General features: G+C 39.0%; 1 protein-coding gene across 4 annotated transcripts in view; it reads right to left on the bottom strand.

Moving 5' to 3' along the window:
- MFHAS1 (malignant fibrous histiocytoma amplified sequence 1) overlaps nt 1–6011 on the bottom strand; it is a 64671-nt gene that overhangs the window by 13795 nt on the left and 44865 nt on the right. The gene's annotated exons all lie outside the window — the stretch shown is intronic.

Raw genomic sequence — 6011 nt, 5'->3', positions numbered from 1 at the left:
ATTACTGAAATTAAAAAGTCAACTCTAAGGAAGCCATCACTTATATTACAGATTTGAAATTCTAGAGACCCCAAAGTACATGCCAACATGGGATAATACAAATATCTTTTGCCTCAAAATACCCTTCCCTTCCGCAGAACTTATGTTGATAGAGTGAGTCCACGTGCCTTCTAGAACTAAACTATGAGCTTTAAATGTACATCACATTTCATCTTTACAATATCCCTAATGAAGTATATCCTCATTTTACAAATGAGGAAACTAATGATCAGAAAGGTTATATGGCATACCCTGAGTCAAAAGCTAGCAAGTGACAGACCGAGATGTGACCTCGGAAACCCATTTCTGGAGCACTTCCCCTTGGCCACCACTCTCTAATAGCTCCTCAAAGTAAGGACTACTTCTTTACACCAGAATACATCTTTCCTCGAAGAAATTTCTAAAAACACTATTTTTAAATAATGAACTAAGCATATTTGTACTTTTATGAAAGGCATTTATTTCCTGGTTTGAACATTTTTACATGACCTTGCACAATAGGAACTGAATGTAGTTTGAGTTCCTTAATCAAACTACTGCAAACACCAAATTACTACAAAATTTAATTTAACATGATTAGCTTATGTCACAGATACCCGGGGATCAGAACTATACTCTGACACCAGTTAGGAAAAGAGCCCAAAATATAAAAAAGCAAGTTAAAAATGTTAATATCATATGTTGTCAAAGTAATAAAATGAACCAAAGTAATCATGTGTTAGAGCTAGACTGAAACTTGGAAGTCACCCAGTTCAAATACCGTTTTAAATGCCAGAAGCTCTCAGTTAAACAGATTTGCTCCAGGCCCCACAGAGAGCTATGCATCATTCAACCAACCAATCCACCATGAACCACGGGGCTCGCACTGCAACAAGAGGACGCTCCGGACACCCCAGGCCTGTTAACAGCCCTGGCCCTGGCCCGCCTTCCCTTGCTTCCTCACCTGATATTTTCGATTTGTACTTTCTGTCCCAAGATTACCCCACAAGCCTTGACCACTGACTGACTGGGCTGCTCTGGTTTCCCCTGAGAACTCTCTCTGGGTTAGAATTTCACATAAGCCTCAGCTTTCAGCTGCCTGAGTGCCCAGGATAACAACTGCAGATGTCAAGCCCCACCCCAGGCACCCATCCCTGGCTGGTATCAAGCTCTCATGCTGGCTTCTTTGCTGGGTATGTTGTAGGTTTTGATGAGCAGATCAGTTTTGCCAGAGGATTTGAAATAATTTACAGTAGGCTAATAAGCATTGGTTATCAATGTCTATTAAACCAGCAGCTTTACTGTCCTTGTCTCTCACCTTCCAGACTCCCAGTATCATGCAGGACCAGGCAACTGGTTTTGTGTAGGTCCTGTACCTAGCAGTGTTGCCAGCCACCAAAACAGAGCACATAAGTTGAAGGCACTGAGAAACTTCATGCATAAGAAAAATTCACTTAATGCTATAGAAAACGGAGCACTAAGCAGAACAGTTCACAATCTCTTGTATATCCGTGCACTCCAACAAGGTACCGCGAGGTACCAGCATTCTTAGAATTTAAGAAATGTGCTCAATTGCTAGATTAAGAAAATAACAGAAACAGCTTTTTCCTCCTAAAAAACCTATCTTGTCACAAGTACAAAGAGTGGTTTATAACATGTTTTTTCTACTAAAATAGAAACTCATCGTCTCAAATTTCTTTAACACAAATTTGACTTTAAAGTACAGCCGTTCATTGAGTATCTAAATAGGGGGACCTCACTGTGTGTGAGGAGCTGCAGGAGATGCAAGGGATACAGAAATCTAAGGCAAAGCCTCCGATGGGGAGGATTCTCAGCATCCGAGAAAATCAAGTGCATAAAAAAAGAACTATAGTCCTACATGATGGGTGGCCCCAAGGAAAGTTATATGAGATGCTAGAGGAGTAATAAGATGGACAGACTAACAATAATTCGCAGGACTGGAAAAGACCTTGAAGAGTGGAGAACATTGACTCAAAAGACCCAGTAACATTCATTAGCAAAGTGGAAAATTATACACGTGCTTTACTTTTCCATCGTGATGTCATTCATGCATGTTAAGCTGAAAAATAAACAAAAATTAACCTCAGAAGAAAAAATAATGATTGCAGTAGCAGCTATCATTTATTGAACATTTATTATATACTTATACTACAACTGTATTATCTTACTGAGTCCTCATGAAAATCCTCTGAAGTAGGTACAATTATCATCCTCATTACAGAGAAGAAGAAAGTGAGGCCCAGAAGTGTGAGGTATTCATCAACAGTCACACAGAGGAAGTGGCAGTGCCAGAATTTGAACCTGGGACTACCTGACTCCACTCTTAACCTCTGTATAATAATGTACTGTGGCTGGAATATTGTGATGACTCAATTAGATAACAGGTGAAAAGTACTCAATGTTGTATCTGGCATCTAGGAACTTCTTGACATGATTATTATAGTGATAAGATTGTGTAAAAGCTTGCTTTTCCAAATATATAAAGAATTCACAGTACCCAGATTCTCTATGGTTAAGCAATACACCAAGATCAGGCCATATATTATCTACATTATGTATCTGTCGTCACTAGCAAAAGCAAATAAAAAAGATAAATTCCAAAGTTGGCAGGAGCTGTAAAAAAATAATTACATTTACAGAAAATACCTTATCAATAGAGTAAAAAGAAATATACATGGAACCTGGCATTATTTTCAATTTCAGGATATAGGCCTTGCTTTCTGATTACTTACAGCAACACTATTTACAAAATAGTGAAAACTTGGTAACCTTCTCAAATGTCCAACAATAAGGAAATGATTAAGAACTATGACAATTAATAAGGTAGAATTCTCTGTAGTCATTAAGAATTCTGAGACTGACATTTCAATGTGGAAGTATAAGATGAAATTACATTCTAACTAGAAACGACTGACAAAGAACACAAATGAATTTAGAGTGAGTCATTCAAGATGAAGAGGTCTTAAGGTTATTTTTTCATTTTTATGTTTCAGTCTATAATAAAAAAAGACAAAAGTATGCCTCACACTGAAGGGAGATGCCAGCTTTAAATGCTGACGCTTTCTCCTCTGCAGATTTTCTATTCATGTGTACCACACAATGCGATCAGTCTTTCTAAAATGTGGCCTGATGAACAGAACACTACATTAACTGAAGCTGCATGAGGCCACTATACTGTCTCCTTATGCCCATTTAAGTTATAAAAAGAACTATTCTTAATTTCTCTGGCTCAAGATATCTGGCATTAAAATCCTAGCAAACTTATCAACTATTCTCCCTCAGCCCCACCCACCTGTGGAAGAACAGAACCTTTCTTCTTTATAAAAAAAAAAAAAAAAAATCAACAGAAGATAAGTGAAACGAGCTCAACATTTTTTCTAATCATTGGAATTCTTAACTATTGGGCACATAAAAATACTAAAAATTTATCATACTGACTACCTGAACCATGATATGAAAAGCCCCAAAACATTTCTTTTCAGTGCAAATAAAACCCACTTCCTGATTTAGGATAAAGATCTAAATTACGGATATCCCTCAAAACAGCAAAAATGGTCTAGAAAGTAAAACAATTATATAAGTTCTATTAAGTAAGAAATTATCTAGATGTCTTCAAGCCTTCTGTCAGCTCGAATAGTCTAAAATTCACACCCCTCCAGCTCCAAAGTCCACTGCTGTCTTTTAGCTGAGTGTGATTCTAAATGTAGCTGCAATGAGATACACTAATGCCTGTTTCCCACATCTCCTCAGGGCAAAGCCAGCAGCCTCCAAAACCAGTGAGCAGGAAGGTTCCCCACTTTGTAAGCCCTCCAAGTTATCAGGGATAGCAAAGATTGGTGAATCCATGGTCACTTTCATATGGAAGAGGATAGCCATGTAAAAATAAAAGGACATCTTGTCTTAAGACAAAATAAAGCCCACGAAGCATATACACAGAAGTGAACTCTGAGCACTAAAATGTTTAATTTCAAAATATGCCACTGTTCACACTTGAGTGTGAGAAAAGACGGCAGAAGAGATCTCTTAACGCCTGTTGGTTCCAACATCACCAACCTTTTGGAAACCTGGCTGCCCTACCTAGTTTCAGGGGAGGGTCCCCGTGCTCACACCTCATCACACGACAGTGCCTCCCTCAAGATCATGGCTAAGTAAAATAAAATACATAGACCGGGTTGTACTTTTTGGTAGTTTTGATTAAAAAAAAAAAAAAATCCATTGTATGAAGTGACTTTGGTCTCGGCTCTTTGATTATGAGTTATAACTGGTTTTTAGAAGAGAAAGTGACGTGCAGGAAATCGTGGAGCAAGGCTGCATTAAGAGCAGAAACAAGCCTAGGCCTTCCGTCTCCAAGCCCAGGACTGTGCCCATCTCTGGCAGCCATCTTTTTCACTGAATAGAAGTATAAAGAAACTACACATAATTTGGAGATAATTGTAAAAATTTAAAAATAAATTTAAAAACCAAAGGATGGAGGTTATAAAATGTCATTGAAAGGTATTTTTAAATCATATTTAAACTAAAGGTGAAGTTTAAAAGTAAATATACAATGAAAACAAATTAAAGGTAATGTAGCTTTGAAATTGTTTTGGAAATTTTACCATAACCTGTAAGTAAACAGGAGATATCAATAACTTGAAGCCAGGAATTAATTACTTCACTGGCAATAGGCATCTTGGTACAAAGTAGGTGAGACAGTAAGTCTTAGGCCTGGTTCTGCCACTGAGTTCACTCATTCACTCAGTGGATGCAAACCCACCACCAACTAATGCTAGACAGGTACCACTGCAGAATGAGAGAAAAGTAGGGAACAAGTACACAGAGATCCCTGATTTCATGGAGCTTATAGTCTAAAAGGAAAATTAGCAAGAAACAAACTACATAACTACTAAACACTTGTTACCCAGATAATTAAAACAGGTTAACGAGATAGAGATTGACTGTGTGTCTGGTTATCCTGAGATGTCCAGAACGGGATGCCTCTCTGAGAAGGTGACTTTTAAGCTGAAATCTGAATAAGGAGAAGTGAGCCACGGGAAGTACATTCTAGAGGGAATCACTAACACAAAATCCTGAAAGTAGGAAGATGCTTGGCTGCCCAGGGAAGAGCCTGGCATGGCTAGATAATGAGCAAAGGGCAAACAGGACCAGGGGAGAAAGTAAGGCAGCGAGGGGCCAGATCATGTGGACCTGGCAGGCCAGGGACGAACATTCTAAGTGGTAAGGAGACGTGTGCAAGGTTTTAAACGGAGTAATGACATCTGATTTGTTTTAAGATCACTCTGGCTGCTGTGTAGGGAGGAAAGACAGAGGCAGGGAGACCATTAGGAGGCTTGCACAGGGGCCGGGTAGAGGCCTGGTCTGGAGAAGTGCTGGTGGAGATGGAGAGACTGGGGTGTGTTTTGTTCTCCGTCAACAGGACTTGCCAATGAATTGGATGTAGGGGTAGAGGCAGAGGAGAACCAATGGTAATTCCAAATCTTAGGTTTGAGAAACTGGTGGATGATGGTACTACTTGCAAAACTAAGAGAGAAGGCAGTTTATGGGAAGGGGAGAAATTAAGAGTTCTGTTTTGGTCAAGTTAGATTTCTGACTGTTAGACAAAGATGGTGACAGATATTACGTGTATAATTATATAAACAATTCTGGATCTGCAGTAAAAGGTTAAGGCTAGAAGCAGAGATTTGAGAGTAATCAGCAAACACATGATATTTAAAGGCATAAAAGTAGATGACATCATTGAGAAAAGTGCGTGGATAAAAAAAGAGAAAGGAACCAGAGACAAAGTCCTGGAGTGCTCCAAATTTAGAGGCTGAAAAAAAGGAGAGAGACCAGCCAGACACTGCCAGAAGGTAGAAGGGGAACAAGGAAAACATGGCCTCACAAAAGAAAACTAACTCCTTCAAGAACAGGCAGTGATCAGCTACGCTAAGTTCTGCTGAGTGGACAAGCAAAATAACAAGAGAGAAGGGACT

Source organism: Pteropus alecto, unplaced genomic scaffold (assembly GCF_000325575.1).
Source record: "Pteropus alecto unplaced genomic scaffold, ASM32557v1 scaffold24, whole genome shotgun sequence".
Lineage (NCBI taxonomy): Eukaryota > Metazoa > Chordata > Mammalia > Chiroptera > Pteropodidae > Pteropus > Pteropus alecto.
This window is presented reverse-complemented; position numbering and strand designations above follow the sequence as displayed.